The sequence below is a fragment of the Monodelphis domestica genome, chromosome 1 (genome assembly GCF_027887165.1).
Source record: "Monodelphis domestica isolate mMonDom1 chromosome 1, mMonDom1.pri, whole genome shotgun sequence".
In the NCBI taxonomy this organism is placed as follows: domain Eukaryota; kingdom Metazoa; phylum Chordata; class Mammalia; order Didelphimorphia; family Didelphidae; genus Monodelphis; species Monodelphis domestica.
The window spans coordinates 103,447,303-103,465,745 of record NC_077227.1 but is presented as its reverse complement, the minus strand read 5'-3'; the positions used below and the strand labels follow the sequence as shown (position 1 = coordinate 103,465,745).

The 18,443-nt window shown below is 38.5% G+C and overlaps 1 protein-coding gene across 1 annotated transcript in view; it reads left to right on the top strand.

The window, feature by feature from the left end:
• The window catches only part of TECTB (tectorin beta), a 138,169-nt gene that overhangs the window by 82,843 nt on the left and 36,883 nt on the right, over positions 1-18,443 (top strand). The window contains exons 2-4 of the mRNA XM_056803967.1: positions 12,953-13,226; positions 15,750-15,934; positions 16,044-16,176. The gene's annotated coding sequence lies outside the window, so the exon portion shown is untranslated. The remainder of the gene's footprint in view (positions 1-12,952; positions 13,227-15,749; positions 15,935-16,043; positions 16,177-18,443) is intronic.

Below are 18,443 nucleotides of genomic sequence, written 5' to 3'. Positions count from 1 at the left end.
TTGGTATTTATGGTTGGAGTCCTACTAATCCTGTTTCTTTTCTTTTCTTTCTTTCTCTTTTTTTAAAAAACCCTTACTGGGGGCAGCTGGGTAGCTCAGTAGATTGAGAGCCAGGTCTAGAGATGGGAGGTCCTAGTGTCAAATCTGGCCTCAGACACTTCCCAGCTGTGTGACAGTAGGCAAGTCACTTAAGCCCCATTGCCTACCCCTTACCACTCTGCAGAAGAACACAGTATTGTTTCCAAGACAGAAGGTAAGGGTTTTAAAAAATAAAATAAAAACCCTTACTATCTAGCTTAGAATCAATACTATGTATTGGTTCTAAAGCAGAAGAGCAGTAAGGGCTAGGGAACTGGGGTTAAGTGACTTGTCCAGGGTCATATAGCTAGGAAGTGTCTGAGGCCAAATTTGAACACAGGACCTCTCATCTCCAGGCTTACTGTTCTATCTTTTCTATTGAGTTAATTAGCTACTGCTAGTCCTGTAATTTCTGAACAAATTCACACAATTCTACATCCTCAGAAGCTTATAGCTTTTATAATAGTAGAAAGGAGGTAGGGAGTGATTTTTAAAAAGGTCCATTTCACAGACCAGCTTCCAACTCAAAAACCTCTGAGTTTTTCCTTTCATGACATAGGAGAAAAGTACTAAATACCAGAGTTGATGTTTATATGCTGAGTTCCCAGCTCACATCATATTAACACCAACTCTCCAATAAGCAATTTCTAGATGAATGGTGGATTAGCTCAGGAATCACCAGACCCAAAGGTTGATTGGAGCCTATAAAATAACCAAATTAGACTAGGTCATCTCTAAGATTTCTTCCAACTCTAAATGATCCTATGCATTGGAACGCCAAACTTTTTCCCTCCTATTTCCTCTTCATGAAATACTTTGTGTCTTTTGTGCCTTTCCCTTGAGACCCTCTAGGAAACTCACTAGTTATATGCACAAATGAACTGGTTTGTTCTTTTTTTGTTCAGTCATTTCAGTCATGTCTGACTCTTTGTGACCCCATTTGGGGTTTTCTTGGCAAAGATACTGGAATGGTTTGCCCTTTCCTTCTCCAGCTCATTTTATAGATGAGGAAACTGAGGCAAACAGGATTAAGTGACTTGCCCAGGGTCATATAGATAAGAAGTGTCTGAGGCCAGATTTGAACTCAGGGAAGTGATTTTTCCTGACTTCAGACCTAGCACTCTACCACTGTGCCACCTAGTTTCCAAATGAATTGGTGCTAAGGTAATGCAAGGTAATATTCATTACCCACTTACCCAGGTAAAGAAACATTTACATTTTAACAGACTACATACTAAAGACATACTGACCTAACCCAAAAAGTGACAGCAATAGTGGAAGTTTTATATATATTTATGAGACAAAACCGAATGACAGAATCCCTCTCCTCAATTTACCTGTTGACAAATACAACCACGGCAAGCCATTTACTTTTCTGAGTCTGTTTTTCGAGAACCAAATGTGCTATAGAAAAGTAAATAAATGATACAAAAGTACTTTGCACCTGAAAGTTCCTACATAAATAAAGGTATGCTATTGATAGTCTTATTATTTGATCAGAGAAATTCTTCAATCAATGAGATGAACTTACAAATATCGAGCCTTTGTTTGGGTCCATAATTATATGTACCTAATCATTTGGAAAGGAGAGGATTGACTTAAGTCATTGCGGATGGTGTAAAGTTAATTATTTGGTTTGGACTATTTTGGGGTAGAGCTAGCTTTTTGTGTAAGTTCTATAAAATGAAATCTTTGTTGAGACTTGGCCCCTTTTTCACTCTTTCATCGCCCCATTTTTTTTCTTTTCAGAGATAAGACCAGAGAACAGAAGAGCTAAGAGTAGACTTGGGCCCCTAGGGTGAGGCAGGGTTCTTGTACCCTATTGGGCATTGCTACTGACTGCCACAGGACAGAGGCACATGGGAACTGCATGCACTCTCACCTGCACATGTGGTACAGAGAGGGTTTGGATTCCAGGTTCCAGAATCCATCTTCCTAGAGAGAGAAGACAGACCTCTCATTCAGGTGCAGTCCAAAGGTTGCCTCTAACAACCCCAGTGTTAAGAGTTCAGGGACGGAGCCTTCAAGAAAGAAAATGGAGAGTTACTAAGTAGCACTCCCCTTTGAGAGAAAAATGAGGATTTCAGACTCAGCTTTCTAGTGAATAAAGAATGAATTCCTTAAGGCATCTTGGTAGCACAGTAGTTAGACTGCCAGACCTGCAGGCAAAAGGACCTGGGTTTGAATCTAGCTTCAGACACTTCCTCACTGTGCAACCCTGAGCAAGTCACTTAACTCTGATTTCTTAACCCTTGCTGCTCTTCTGTCATAGAAATGATACTAAGACAGAAGGTAAAGGTTTGAAATAAAAGGAGTAGATTCCTGTGTAGGACCAGCCTTTAGGGGAAATGTTATGGGAAGAAGATGCTCCTATCCATTCCTCACTTTCCAGATCCTCACCTTTCAGGTAACATAGTCAGAGATCATAGCTACAACCCAAAACAACGACAGCAAAGTTGGGGTTTTGCCTACCATTCTACAGGGAATACTTGAAAAATCAGACCAGCAGAAGCCTGATAGAAAGAAGGTTGCGTCCTTAGCAATCTTAAATTGTTCTATTTCTCCTCCAATGTAATTCAAGCCCTCATCATAGAACCACAAGGCTTGGGGGATCTCTGTAATAAAAATGGAATTTATCAAAGGGATCGCCTCTCTAGCAAACTCAAATATATTTACATTCTGATTAAAGTCAAGACCACAGGGAATATGAGTCTGAGGATTAGGGCATTCATTCATTCATTCATCTAATCATCTATACACAGGTACATACTCACATACACATATTTACCAGACTTGGGATTTCATCAGTAGTTTAGAGAAATACTAGTTAGAAACTTCCTCTACTGATATTGATCTATGACTTAAAAGTATTATAGAGTTGTTTGAGGGCCCTGAGGAAGTGACTTTCCTAAGATCACACAACCAATATGTGTTAAGAGGTAACTCCCAATTCCAGAGCTTACTGACTTCAAGGATAACTATCTACTATGCCATTGTGTCTCAGATGTGTGTCTCCAACTGCATATTTTATATATATATATATATATATATATATATATAGGATATCCCAAAAATAATATGGCTTTTTAAAAAAATCATTACTAAGTTCAAATCTGGCCTCAGACACTTCCCAGCTGTGTGAACCTGGGCAAGTTACTCAACCCCCATTGCCTAGCCCTTACCGCTCTACTGCCTCAGAACCAATACACAGTATTGATTCTAAGATGGAAATTTTTTTAAACCCATATCTTATAAACTGGAGGAATTCCATGTGAACTGAAATGACCTCCAGAAATTGATGCAGAGTGAGAGGAGCAGAATCAGGAAATCATTGTACACAGAGACTGATACACTGTGGTACAATCGAACTTAATGGACTTCTCTACCCAGGACAATCCAGAGGAACTTAAGAGAAAGAATGCTATCCACATTCAGAGAAAGAACTGTGGGAGCAGAAATGTAGAAGAAAAACATCTGATTGATCATGTGGTTTGATAGGGATATGATTGGGGTTTTAATGTTACTGCAACTATAAATAACATGGAAATAGGTTTTGAACAATGATACATGTATAACTCCATGGAACTGCTCATCAGCTCGGGGAGGAGAAAGGGAAGAGGGGGAGGAAATCATGAATCATGGAAGCATGGAAAAAGTATTCCAAATTTTTAAAAATTTAAAAATTAAAAAAAACCTTATCTTTTGCCTTAAAATTGATACTAAGTATCATTTCCAAGGGAGAAGAACAGTAAATACTAGGCAAACAGGTATAATAAATATCTTGCCCAGGATCTGCTGCCTCCAGGCCAGTCTCTTTGTCCACTGAGCCACCTAAGCTGCCCTTAAAGCTATAGCTTTAAACTATAAAAGCTTACATATACTGTATATACATACAGAGACAAGATGTGTGCAAAAATAAACTACATATAATAACAAAGTAGGATAAAATCCAAAAGAAAAGTATAGACAGGGTTCTATGAGGACCCGGTGGAAGGAGAGATCATTTGAGGCTGGGGACATCAAGGAAGGCATTATGGAATAGGTGACATCTGAATTCACTCAGATTTCAATAGATGGAATATGGGAGGGAGAGTATTCTCAGAATGGAGATTCATCTGCTTAAAGGCATTCAGAAGGGAAGAAATAGAACCATGTTCAAAAAATCTTGAGTAACCTAATTTGGCTAAAGCCTATGATCCACACAAGGGAGTCATGTAAGCTAAGTCTGAGAAGGTAGTTTCATAGTGTGTTAAACTGGAAATGGACCTTGAAGGTTTAGTCCAACCCTCTCATTTTCTAAGTAAGAAAACTGGGCTCTTCACCCAAGATCACACAACTGCAGTAGAGTTGGGGCCAGATTGTGAAGGAGAGTTCTTACTACAAACGGGATCCCAAGGCCATGTAATCACTTAAATCTCCCAGGGCTGTTTCCTCATCTGTAAAAGGAGGAATTTGGACCAGATGGTTCCTAAGGTTCTTTGCCAGGTTACGGACTTTGAAATGTATTCTATGGACAGTGGAATTCACGGAAAGGTTTTCAGTGGAGCTGTGGCATAAGCAGACCTTTGCCTTTGGAAGATTAGCCTGGATGGGCTGGATTGAGGATTAACCCTTCCTCCCCCACACATACACAAAACCATTAAGAAACAGCATTATCAACACAAACAATTGTAAAGAAGGGTCCAAAGTTCTGAAATGAGGCCAGTATCCATTAGTGAGATACAGTCTACCCTGTCAAGCTGAGTTTGTCCTTGATCAGACAAGGAGATCTATTGTCCAGGTCTCTGGAGCAGCAGGCAGCTCAAATGATCAGGAGCTTCCCCCAAACAAAACTGAGCCTTTCATGTAGTCAGTGGAAAGAAGGACAAGCAGGGGAGACCCCAGAAGACAGGAACAGATCTCGGCTGAAACTGTACCTGGCCTGTCCCATTTCCTGCTTTAGAAACTTTTAGAAACAATTTTACATCTATTCTATCAGACCCTCTTTCTGTTCCATTGTTTCAAAGAGCTAGGAGCCATCTTCTCTGGAGCAGAAACAAAAATTTGCCCACAGTTCATCTGAGCTTGGTAATAAAGAACAAAATAGGCCACGCAAACCAGGAGAAACCTAAAATCTTGGGACCAGAGAGATAGAGGCTGAATCTCTCATTTCATTGGTGTAAGTTGGTTGGCTCAGGGGACAGAATGAAGGTCTAAAGTCAAGAAGATTCATCTTCCCAAATTCAAATCAGGCCTCAGTCACTTACTGGCTGTGTGACCCTGGGCAAATCACTTAATCCTATTTGCCTCAGTTTTTTCATCTGTAAAATGAGCTGGAGAAGCAAATGACAAACTACTCCAGTAGCTTTGCCAAGAAAACCTCAAATACGGTCATGAAGAGTCAGACATGACAACAACAACAAGGAATTCCTTGAGGAAGAAATGCTTCCTACCAATTCTAGCTAGCAAATTTTAATTGCCAGGATGTCAAAGACATCTCTTAAACACAGGTCTTCCTCACTTAATGGCCTGATCATGATGCACTATATTATAATAGTAGTAGCTGGCATTTTGAGAGTATTTTATACTGTACATAACATTTTCATATATCATTTCCTTTGATTCTCCCTAAAAATTTGGAAAGTAGCATAGGTAGTCTTATCCCCATTTCACAAAAAAAAGGATATTGAGATTCACAGGGATGCCCAAGTTCACATCAACTGGAAAGAGATTCAAAGTAAAGCTTTCTGGCTTCAAATTGTGTTCTATCCATTGCATGTCACTTTACTTCTATGGAATTCTGTTTACTCATATTTAGAATGGGGATTGGGGGCAGCTAAGTGGCTCAATGGAGAGAGCACCAGGCCTGGAATCAGAAAGACTTGGGTTCAAATTTGACCTTGGATCCTTCCTAGCCCTGTGACCCTGGACAAGGCACTTTACCCCCATTCACCTAACTTTTGCCCTTCTGTCTTACAGTTGTTACTAAGATAGAAAGTAAGGGTTAAAAAATAAAATAAAATGAGGGAGTTAAAGACTAGAGGGATGATACTGACCTTTGATAATTCTATTCATTACCCCCATTTCCTTATCTCCCACTGGCATCAATCAATTGAAATTGAAATCTGGCTTTTGACCCCATCACTTCAGTCAAAGTTCATCCTTTAATATTACCAATAATCCCTTAAATGCTAAATCCATTGACCTTTTTATATTTTCTTTTCTATCCTCATTCTTCTTGACTTCTCTACAGCTTTTAACATTGTCTACTACCCTTTCATCCCAGACTTTGACATTACTCTCTTACCCCTCCTATTTGTCATACTGGTCCTTCTCAATCTCCTTTGTTGGATCTGTTCTTGTTCATTATGTGTGGGAGTCCCCTAATAGCTCTGTCCTTGATCTCTTCTATATGTCCCCTCTCTCCTTTGCTGGTCTCATCAATTCCCATGGGTTCACTTTTTATCCTTATGTAGAGGACTCCCAAATCTATATGTAATGCCCTATTCTCTCTCAGGAACTCCAGTCCCCATATCAACAATGACCTGCAGAGCTTCTCCACCTATATATCCCATAGGCATCCCAAATTCCAAATAAAGCAATCAGAACTCTCCCAGTTTCCCTAAATAACCTGTTTCTGTTGAGGAAACCACCATCTTTCCAGTCGCCCAGTTTCATAAATTTGGAGTCATTCTTCACTCTTCTTTTTCCCTCTACCTTTGTATCATTTTTTAAAAACTCTTACCTTTTATCTTAGTATCTTAGCAAGGGCTGGGCAGTTGGGGTTAAGTGACTTGCCTAGATTTGAGCCCAGGTCCTCTTGACTCCAGGCCTGACACATATCCAATGTGCTGCCTAGCTGCCCCCCTACCCTCATATCTAATGAGTAGCTGAGCTTTATTGGTCTTCTCTCCACAACACCTTTTACAGCTGTCCCTTTCTTCCCATTCACACAACCATTTCTCTGGTTCAAGGTTTCACTATTGCTCATCTTGATGGTTTCAATAACCTCAAAACTGGATTCTGGGCTTCTACCTTCTCCATCTTTTATTCATTATTCACAAAACTGTCAAACTGATACCACTAAAAGGCAATTTCAATCTTTCACCACCCTCATCCTCAAGAGTTTTCAAACTATTGCCTCTTAGAATAAAACCTAAATTCTTCTACCTGGCATTGAAAGTTCTCCACATTGAGACTTTCTACCTACTTTTGCAATCTTATTTCATATTATTCTTCTTTGTGCGTTCTTCATTCTAATTAGAATATGCATTCTAATTAGAATATTAACTACATGCAACATTATACATTCCATCTTCTACCTTGATGTACCTGCTACATGCCAAGCATCATGATAAGTTGTGCTGATTCTAAGAAAAGCCCCAAACAGTTCCTTTTTCCAAGGACTTCATTGCCTAAGGTACAGGTGGCATGCAAATAATTATGTACTGACAATATGTATGGAATAAGTTAGAGAAAACGTCAGAGAGAAGGCACTAGTAGCAAGCATTAAGGTGAATCAAGAATGGCTTCTTGAAGAAGGTGGAACTTTAGCTGAGATTTGAAGGAAATCAGAAAGTAGAGACATGAAAGGAGAATATTGCAGGCATGGGGATGGCCAGTGAAAATATATAGATTCAGAAGATGGAATGTTTTGATCAGAAAACAGTCAAAGGCCAGTGCTACTGGATCATGGAATATGTGAAAGGGAGTGATGTGTACAAAAACTGGGAAAGTATGTGAGCAGCAAATAGTATCATTCTTTCCTTCTTAAAGTTATTTTCTTTGCAATTACTTGTGTATATGCTGTATCATCTCAGCAGAATACAAGTTCCTTGAGGCCAAGAACTGCCTCATTTTTTATTTTTGTATCTCCAGGATCTACACACAATACCTTTGACAGTATACATACTAAATAAATTCTTATTGAAGTGAATTCTTTTAAATCCATGAAAAATTCATTGTGGTCTGAGGAACACTTTTTAAAATTGATTTCTATTAATAGAATGTATCTACAAGTGTCCCGCCACTCTGCCCCCACTGTCCACCCTGCATCACAGAAGGCATCATCCGGGAGACAGACAGGTTCATACAAATTATATCTTTCATGTTACCAACCTTTCAATTCACTCTCTGGAGGTAACATTCACAATTTATTCCTCAAGTATTAAATCTGTGGCTGTGAATGATATTCTCTTGGTTCTACTCATTTTTCTGTTCATTATCCTGTGTAGTTCTTTCCAAGTTAAAAAAAAACAAACCAAACTGCTCATTATTTCTTATGACCCAGGAATGTTATTCCCTCACAATTATATAGCATGATTTATTCAGCCATTCTCCAATTGATGGACATCCCCTCAATTTCCAGTTCTTTGCCACCACAAAAAGATCTGCTATAAATATTTTGAAACATATAGGTTCCTTGAGGAACACTTGCCATGTGGCCTAGGAGACTGGGCATTTAAAGGAGACATAAGAAGCTTCAAAAGCAAACTTTATTGTCTTCAGTTCTGCCAACTTTGTGTTTCACCAAGGATCCATCCTGCTGTATACATCACTGTGGTGACTCTATCTTTTTTCAAAACATAAGGAGAAGTAGAATCCTGGTGGGGTAGGGCCCTTGGCTCTTGACTAGCTTCTTTCTGTCAATGTTCCTGCTACAAAAGCAAGCATGTACAATAAAAAAATTCACATACTTCCCAGCTTATCCATTTAGAAGTCAGCCTTCGTAGTCTAAAGAAAGGAGCCACAGATGGTGCACACACTGGCTTCTGCCTGATTCTTACTGCTCTGGGACCTTATCCCTTCTTCCTTCCTCTTTCCTTAAGAGTCTTTCTGTGGCTACAGGAGAAAACAAACCCTTCCTGTATGAGAACTATTCTCAAGTTAATTTCCTCTATTCTCAGGTTTTTCTAGGGATCAAGATCTATGATGGATCTGCTGAGGATCTTTGGGAGATGCAACCACCCCACTCTGCCTGGAATACCACAATCCTAGAAAGATCCAGCCATCAGAAAGTAAAATCAAATCAGCAAAACCCATTTAATGAATTTCCTTTATTTCTTATAAAGTAACGTCCTTGTCTCATGTTGTGTAAACTGCCTGGAAAGGGCAACCTTGGAGTTACTTAATAGTGGCCCCCAAAGGTCCTTGATAATAAGACTGTCTCTCTAGATAATGTAATCAACCCCTTGAAGTCACAAACTTTCAAAACTTGGATAACAATAAGATAATGGTGGCTGTATATTAAGGTAAGACATTCTAGGAATTAAGTAATGGGACCCTGTGACGGAAAGGAGGGATTCTGATTCCAGTCGTGACAAGCTATTGCATGAGGGTCAATATTTACATTTTGCAAAATGATCATTTGATAGGGAGCCACTATTTTCACTCTTGATTCTTAAAGATTAGGATATCCAATAAGTGAGCTACTTCTAAGAGTGAGGGAAAGATACTATACTTGGATACATCATGTCTTTCTCTACTCCCACTCACTTTTGTAAAAAAAAGAAAGAGAGAGAGAGAGAGAGAGAGAGAGAGAGAGAGAGAGAGAGAGAGAGAGAGAAAGAAAGAGAGAGAGAGAGAGAGAAAGAAAGAAAGAAAGAAAGAAAGAAAGAAAGAAAGAAAGAAAGAAAGAAAGAAAGAAAGAAAGAAAGAAAGAAAGAAAGAAGAGAGAGAGAGAGAGAGAGAGAGAGAGAGAAAGAAAGAAAGAAAGAAAGAAAGAAAGAAAGAAAGAAAGAAAGAAAGAAAGAAAGAAAGAAAGAAAGAAAGAAAGAAAGAAAGAAAGAAAGAAAGAAAAGAAAGAAAGAAAGAGAGAGAGAGAGAGAGAGAGAAAGAAAGAAAGAAAGAAAGAAAGAGAGAAAGAAAGAGAGAAAGAAAGAGAGAAAGAAAGAAAGAAAGAAAGAAAGAAAGAAAGAAAGAAAGAAAGAAAGAAAGAAAGAAAAGAAAGAAAGAAAGAAAGAAAGAAAGAAAGAAAGAAAGAAAGAAAGAAAGAAAGAAAGAAAGAAAGAAAGAAAGAAAGAAGGAAGGAAGGAAGGAAGGAAGGAAGGAAGGAAGGAAGGAAGGAAGGAAGGAAGGAAGGAAGGAAGGAAGGAAGGAAGGAAGGAAGGAAGAAGGAAGGAAGGAAGGAAGGAAGGAAGAAGGAAGGAAGGAAGGAAAGAAGGAAAGAAAGAAGGAAAGAAAGAAAAAGAAATCAAGTTTGAGGATTTCCCAAGAAGAGTTTTCACCTGCAAATTATCCTACTCAGTATATAGTAAATAAATTTAAGTGATACAATAATAACTCATAACTCAGAGAAATAAAGTTTTAAGGTTTACAAAGGTGCTTTCTCCATAGTAATTCTATAAGATAGCTAGTGTGTATATTATAATCTCCCTTTTTCAGATGAGGATACTGAGGCTAAGAGAAGAAAAATTACTTTTCCATGTTCATACAGTTAGGAAATGTGACTTGAATGAATTGGACTATTTGGCTTGATAGGTCCTTGTGGTTCCATAATTCATGGCTCCAAGTCAAAGTTGTTGTTGCTATTGTTTTAGTTGTTATTCAAACTGTTATTGTTGTTTTTGTATTTATAGCTATGGCACAAGGTTCAAGAAGTGTGAGTCTGAAAATCATAGATTCCAGAATCCCCATGTGCTACGACTTCAGTAGGCTATAGTCACTTTTTTTAAAAATGGGGCCACTTAGTAAAATGTAAATATTGATCTTTCTTCTTGGTGTAGTCTGTTGAATGTCAGTGGTCTCAGCCTGAAGAGTCTAACTAAGAAATAATCCTATGATTCTATGATTGTAGGGCACATACAGATGTTACCAGACTCCTCACTAATAAGGAAAAATCATTATACACTATATAGGAAAAATTCACTTCAACTTGGCAGACATTTATTAAGCAAATACCATATACAGGAGATTATACTAGGCAATTGTTATACAAAGGAACTGGAAGCAGCTCTACCCTTAAGGATCTTATATTTATACAAGAAAGCCAAAATAAAGCATACACAAAGTGATTTCAGGAAAAGGAGCATATGGGCAGCTAGGTGGATCAGTGGTTAGAGAGTCATACCTGAAGACTGGATGTCCTGGGTTCAAATGTGATCCCAGGCATTTCTTGACTATGTGACCTAGGCAAGTCATTTAACCCTAACTTCCCAGCCCTATAGCTCTTCTGCCTTGGAACCAATACTTACTTAGTACTGATTCCAAGATAGAAGGTAAAGTTTATTTTTTTTTTTAAAGAGAGCATTAATAACTCAGAAGGATCAGAAAGGGGATCCTATAAAATTTCCCTTTTCAGGTGCTAATACCTTCCATTTTCAAATTATCTTCCATCCTGTGTGTGTGTGTGTGTGTGTGTGTGTGTGTGTGTGTGTGTGTGTTAGGTACCTCATTATTTACATCTTATTTACCTCATTAGACTATTAAAGGCAAGGTCTTTTTTGGCTTTGACTTCCCTAGCACTTAGCACAACTCCTGGCACATGGTTCTAATTATTTGTCATTTATTTTCAAAGAGGGTCAATGATATTAAAAAGGCAAGGTCTTGACTTGAAAATGAGTTTGATTTAAGTGAGTCGGAATTGCACAGTCTTCAGCCTCACTATCTCTTCCAAAGTCATTGAAGTCCAAGATAACTGGCAATGGGTCAGGGATGTACTAGATGACCTTGGGGTTTTTGATATATGACCAATCCACAGCCTCTGCTTCAGCCTCCTTTGTGGCCTGAAACAAATCAATTCCATCCACTCTTTCCACCAGGTAAGTCTTCACATGCTTAGGTAGACATCCCCCTAACTCACCTATTGGCTTGAGCCATGTCAATTACCCTCAACCTGATTTTGCCTATCTACTGATTTGTTTTATTGGTGTGTGGTTGCTGTGCATACTATAGCTTTTTGGAGCCACAGGTGAGAGTTGGGTGAAAGTGAGACAGCAAAGGTGGATGAGCAGCCCAAAAAGGGCTTGGCAAGCTCTCAGCAGAGGTGCTAGTCCTCCTGCACATTCCATATACTCCTGACACATTATAAGTACTTAATATGGGCTTGTTCAATTGACTTGACTTTCTTGCTTTTTTATTTCCTGAATTCTGCAGTGCCTACCAAGCACATGCTAAGCACTTATCATTTTTTATTATTTTAAACTCCTACTTTCTGTCTTAAAATTAATACTAAGTATTAGTTCTAAGGCAAAAGAGTAGTAAGGGTTAGGCAACTGGGGTTAAGTGACTTGTTCAGAGTCATACAGCTAGGAAGTATCTGAGGCCACATTTGAACCCAAGACCTCCCATCTCTATGTCTGGTATTCTATCCACTGAGTCATCTAGCTGCCCCTTGAGCACTTATTAAATGTCTGTTTCTAACTGACATTGACCTTTTCTTTGAAGAAAGCTATGGATCCTAAGAGTTAAAGGTAAGAAGGGAATACATGTCAAGCATGACAAGCCATCCTAGAAATTAACTATTGTATATAGGGAACACCCAGCACTTTTGAATGGAATGGAAAGTATGTGAAAGAGATTGATATGAAATAAGATTATAAAGGAAGGAAACATCCAGACTATGAATGACTCTAAATGCTTAGTAGGGGAATTTGATCTAGAATTTAATCTTAGAAGAAACAGGGAGTCATTGAAATTTTTGAATGGGAGTATAACATGGTCAGATAAACATTTCAGGAGCATTAATTTGGTAGCTTTTCAAAAAATGAGTTGGAGAGGTGAGAGACAGGAAGCAGAGAAACCATTCTTTCACTCCCTCATTTATTCATTCAACAAGCATTTTTTTTAAGTTTTTGATATCTTTTTTTAATATCACCATAGTTTCTTCCAAATCCTCCCCTCCCAGAGAGCCAGCCCATATAACATTTTTAAATTCTTTCTGTTCTATTACACACAGAGACTGATACACTGTGGTACAATCGAATGTAATGAACTTCTCCATTAGTGGCAATACAGTGATCCTGAAAAATTCAGAGGGATCTACGAGAAAGAACACTCCACATTCAGAGGGAAAACTGTGGTTGCCGAAACACAGAAGAAAAACAACTGCTTGATTACGAGTTGATGGGGATATGATTGGGGATGTAGACTCCAAATGACCATCCTAGTGTAAACATTAACAGCATGAAAAAAGTTTTTGACCAAAGACACATGTAAAACCCAGTGGAATTGTGAGTTGGTTATGGGAGGGGGTTAGGGGAGGGGAGGGAAATAATATGGTTCTTGTAACCAAGGAATAATGTTCTAAATTGACAAATTAAATAAAACTAAAAAAAATTTCTGTTCTATCAACAACTCTAAGACAGAAGGGTAAAGGCTAGGCATACAGAATTAAATTATTTCCTAAGGTCTCTCAGATAAGAAGTGTCTGAAACCATATTTGAACTGTGATCCTCCCAACTTCAGATCTGGTGCCATATCCATTGTGCTACTTTAGCTGCTATGAGAATTTTTGTCATTTTTTTTCAGTTGTGTCCAGATCTCTGAAAGTGCTTTTGAGGTTTTCTTGATAAAGATGATGAAGCAATTTTCCATCTCCTTCAGTTCATTGTATAGATGAAGGAATACATAAACAGGGTTAAGTGACTTGCCCAGGTTCACACAGCTAGTCAAAGTCCAAGACTAGATTTGAACTCAGGTCTTTCTGACTTCAGGTCTGCTCTATTTACTGTATCACCTAGTTCCCCTGCCCCTTTCAAATAGTATTTTTATGCAAGAGAGAGAGAGAGAGAGAGAGAGAGAGAGAGAGAGAGAGAGAGAGAGAGAGAGAGAGAGATTACCATAATTGATCAATACATTGGAAAAGGCTAAAAATATCTATAATGTGTAATATTTATGGACCTCCCATCTTTAATCTAAAATATATTTAGAAATCTGCTTTTAATAAATAATGGGTTGAGCCTATTTTCCCATAACTTTTTTCTTTTTTTTTATACCCTTACTCTCTGTCAACATCAATTCTAAGATAGAAGAGTGGTAAAGTGTAGGCAATCAGTGTTAAGTGATTTGCCCAAGGTCATACAGCTAAGAAGTATCTAAGGATACATTTGAACCCATGTCCTCTCAACTCCCCTAGACTCCAGACCCAGTATTCTATCCACTGTGCTACTTAGCTGCCCCCTAGAAGCTAATTCTTAGGGGAATAAACCAGGAGATAAATTATTTAAGGGTTCAGTAAGGTAGATCTGACCCTCAAGGAGCCACTGAAATTCACAGAAAAGTAAGGGAACCCAAGTCAAAATATGCTGCAGAGGAGTTTGGCAACATTATAACAATAATGTATTAATGCAATTGCAAAATTACATTGCTTTGGCCAATGATGTATCAGATATGAGTAACATATTGACTATGTTGTCTCATTACTTCAAAGCCTCCTGTGATTCTCATTCCTATTTAAACTGTCATGTTCTTGCTTGATTTCTATAAGAACTGGAAAGACCTTCATAAACTGATATGGAGTGAAATAAGCAGAACCAGGAGAACATGATACATGGTAATTGAAACATTGTGGGATGATCAAATGTGATTGATTTGCTACTAAAAGCAATGCAATGATCCAGGACACCCTGTGGGACTTAGGAGAAAGAATGCTATCCATATCTAGAAAAAGAACTGTGGTAGTAGAAATCCAGAAGAAAACATATGATTTATCACTTGTTTACATGGACATATGACTTGGGGTTTGGGTTTTAAAAGATTGCTCTATTACAAAAATGATTAATATGCAAATAGGATTTGAGTGATAATACATGTATAACCCAATGGAATTGCTTGTCAACTCTGGGAGAGGGGAGGGAAGAAGGGGGGGAGACAACAAGAATCTTGTAACCATGGGAAAAATTAAATAAAAATAAATAATGGAATATAATATACTGCCAAACCGATGCTGGAGAATGGTGTTGGCTAGTTTCAATCATCAGTGGCCATGCAACAAAATTGAAATCCCCCTGGAGTTAAGGTCATATAAGGAGTTAAACCAGGACAAGAACATGTGACTCCTGAATTGCAGTCTAATGCTCTTTCCCCTGGACAATGCTGCCTCTTAATCAGCTTCCTAATGGATGCCATATTGTGTGGTGGTCATTGTGGATGCTTCATAGAATGGCAAATGGATTTGCTATCAGTCTTCACCATCTTTCTAGTCCTTCACACAAGATTGAATTTCCTGAGCTACTATCGTTAATTGTATGAGAAAACTGGCATCATGCCAAAAACTGAAAAACTACCAGTCATGTGTGGTACATGGAAAAGTTCAATAAATACCAGGAGGTAACCCCCAAGATGGAGGACATGCAATTGCAATGAGGACAAAATTGCAAAACCAGAAACCAAATCCCAAGGCCCAAAAGTTCAAGTTGCTTGACTACTTTGTAATCCCCCCACACACACCTCTTAATAATAATTCATGTGTCTTTCTCCAGATCTACTCCCTCGCCCCTCCAACCTTTATGAGGAACAAGTTTCCTTTCAAATTGACCAGGTGATAAAGTGATAAGGGCCACATCTAGTTCACACAGTAACCATTACCTCAGGGTCACTAACTTATTTTGATACCTAGAGAAACTCTGGTGAACATTCTCTCTGTTCTGGGAAGTCATTCAAATAAATCTATAACTTCTTTCTATCCTTGGAATGTGAACGCTCAGCCAGAAATCTCAGATGATCCAGCCATTTTCATTCTCTCTCCCTTCCAGAGCTTTTCCAATCTCTACCATAACCTTCAACACTGCACTGATACTTAAAGGGGAAGCAACCTAAGGATTAAGGAAAGGAGGAGAGAGTTGATGACAGAGAGATTAAAACAAATTTAGAAGAAGCCAACCACATAGAAAAACAGAAAGGTTGCTTTCTCTTTCTAGAAGCCATGGAAGGCAAAATGGTGAGTTGGAGTGGGGGGCAATAGGGGAGTGAAGCAGTGCACCATGGGCTGGAATGGGCCCCCTCCCTGGCAGTCATATCATCTCTGCTGCTTCTGTGTCTTTTCCCAGTCTTACCCAGCCATATCTCAACTGCCACCATCAGTTTCTGCCCACTACAATGTAATAATATTCCCAAGACCAGAGGATTTTCATTCTGCCTCTCTCTCTTCATGCATATCAGAAGCCTGCATTTCCATAATTGGTATGTATGTGGATACACAAAATACACCTATATATTTATATAATATACAATACATATACAGACTATGTAAGATGTAAGCTATATTAGTATACATATGTATATGTGAATACATATGCACACAAGTTACATATATATAAATATACAAACCTTTATTTAAAAAAAAAACCTTACCTCTTATCTTAGAATTGATAAGCAGTAATGATTAAACAATTTGGGTTAAATGACTTGTCCAGGGTCATGCAGCTAGGAAGTGCCTGAGGATGAATTTGAACCCAGGAACTCCCATCTCTAGTTCTGGCTCTCTATTCACTGAGCCACCCAACTTCCCCAATATAAACTTTTAATAAGGTGAATTGATCATGGCACCAAGTTTCCAAAATTATTACATATGGCATCATACACACACATGCACACACGCTCAGACACTTGTCCTTTGGTTAAACTCACAAAAAAACCTCCTGTGTATGTGCGTATTTGTGTGTGAGTGTGGTGTGTGTGTGTGTGTGTGTGTGTGTGTGTGTGTGTGTCTGTATGTGTGTGTGTTTATATACTGGACTACAGTATAGATAAGGTAGAAGCTGAAGCTGTGCTTAGGAAAATAAAGTCATGTCATTCCCTTGAGTGAAGTGAAAGCATTTGCCATATTTTGAGAGCCCATCTATAGCTTTAATTATTCCTCCTATTGAGAAAGATAATAGGCCCAGATGGTGAGCACTTCCTTTCCTGTCCTTTTCAATCAGTCCTTCAGACTCTTGAAAGCATGAAAGTACAAAGAATAGCAGTGATGGTTTTGGTTTGGTGGCTGTGTAAAGATGAATATTCTAGCTCTGGAAAAGAGAAGGAGCAGAGACAGAATCCTAAAGCATTATGGGTATCTGCTTCCCTTATTCATATGGAGGAAGGATTAGCTTAATTTTGCTTGGTACTACAGATAGGAGGGAGCCAAATTTTGATTAAATATACTTCCAGTTAATTACAGTTATCCAAAAATTGAATAGTTTACTTTATAAGTTAGTTGAAATTCCTTTCCCTGGATGATCATGATCAAGAATGTTGCATATGTACTCATGCTTTATATAGAGATAATGTTAGATGGCCTCTTACATCTTTTCAAATTCTAAAATTCCAATGCTTCCTACAAAGAAGTTAGTAAGAGGTCATTACTAAGAAGTTAATAAGAGGTTAGTAAGAGGGCAGCAAATTGTCAAAAATTATGAAAAAAAAGTTCACAAAAAAGGCAGAAAGAATTGGAACATACATTAACCACACTATTGTGGTCTCGCTTTACCTTCTACCTTTACCATTTCCCTTTCTAATAGAATAGTCTTCTAATTCATCTTTCAGATTTCGAATCTCTCCTCATTACAACTCATTCTCTACTCAGCTGCCAAAATGATTTTTCCAAAGCATGGATATGAGCATGTTACCCCCTCTAATCAATGAACTCCAATGATACCTTATTATCTCCAAGATCAAATATAAAGACCCTCTTCTTGGTCTTTAAATCCCATCACAACCAAACATCCTCCCTAGATTTCCAGTCTTCTAGCAGTTTCCTCTCCTCCAAATATTCTACTGGTCAAATATATGAGACTACTTCCTGTTCCTCCAACATGACACTCCATTTCTAATCTCCATGGCTTTGTTCTGACTCTCTTCCATGACTGGAATGTTCTCGATCCTCACATCTATCTCTTAGCATTCTTAGCCTCAAATTCTACCTCCTTTAGGAGGTCATTCACTGTCACTCCAGACGCTGATATCCATTACTTTGCTAAAAAAATGCTTTAATCATTTCCTATTCTCTGATTAAAACTCAAACTGCTTAACCTGGCATTCAATACCTTCACACACTAGTGTTTCTCTCTCTTTCAACCCTTACCTCATGTTGCTCCTCCTTGATTTTTTCAAATAAAATGGACCACATGTTGACTCACATGCTCTACACTTTCCCATCACTTTGCTCAGGTTAGTCTTTTTTCAAATGCCATGGCCCTCCCCTCCAACCACCCTTAGCCTCATACCTAACTACCTGTTAAATTCTTTCCAATCCTTTAAACATGAAAACAAATGCTACATTCACCACAAAGTGTTTTTAAAACCTTAACTTCTGTCTTAATGACATTTTAAGACAGAAGGGCTAGGCAAACAGGGTTAAGTGACTTACCCAGGGTCACATAGCTAGGTAATGTCTGAGGCCAGATTTGAACCTGGGTCCTCCCAACTCTAGGTTTGGCACTCTATCCACTGTACCACCTAGCTGTCCC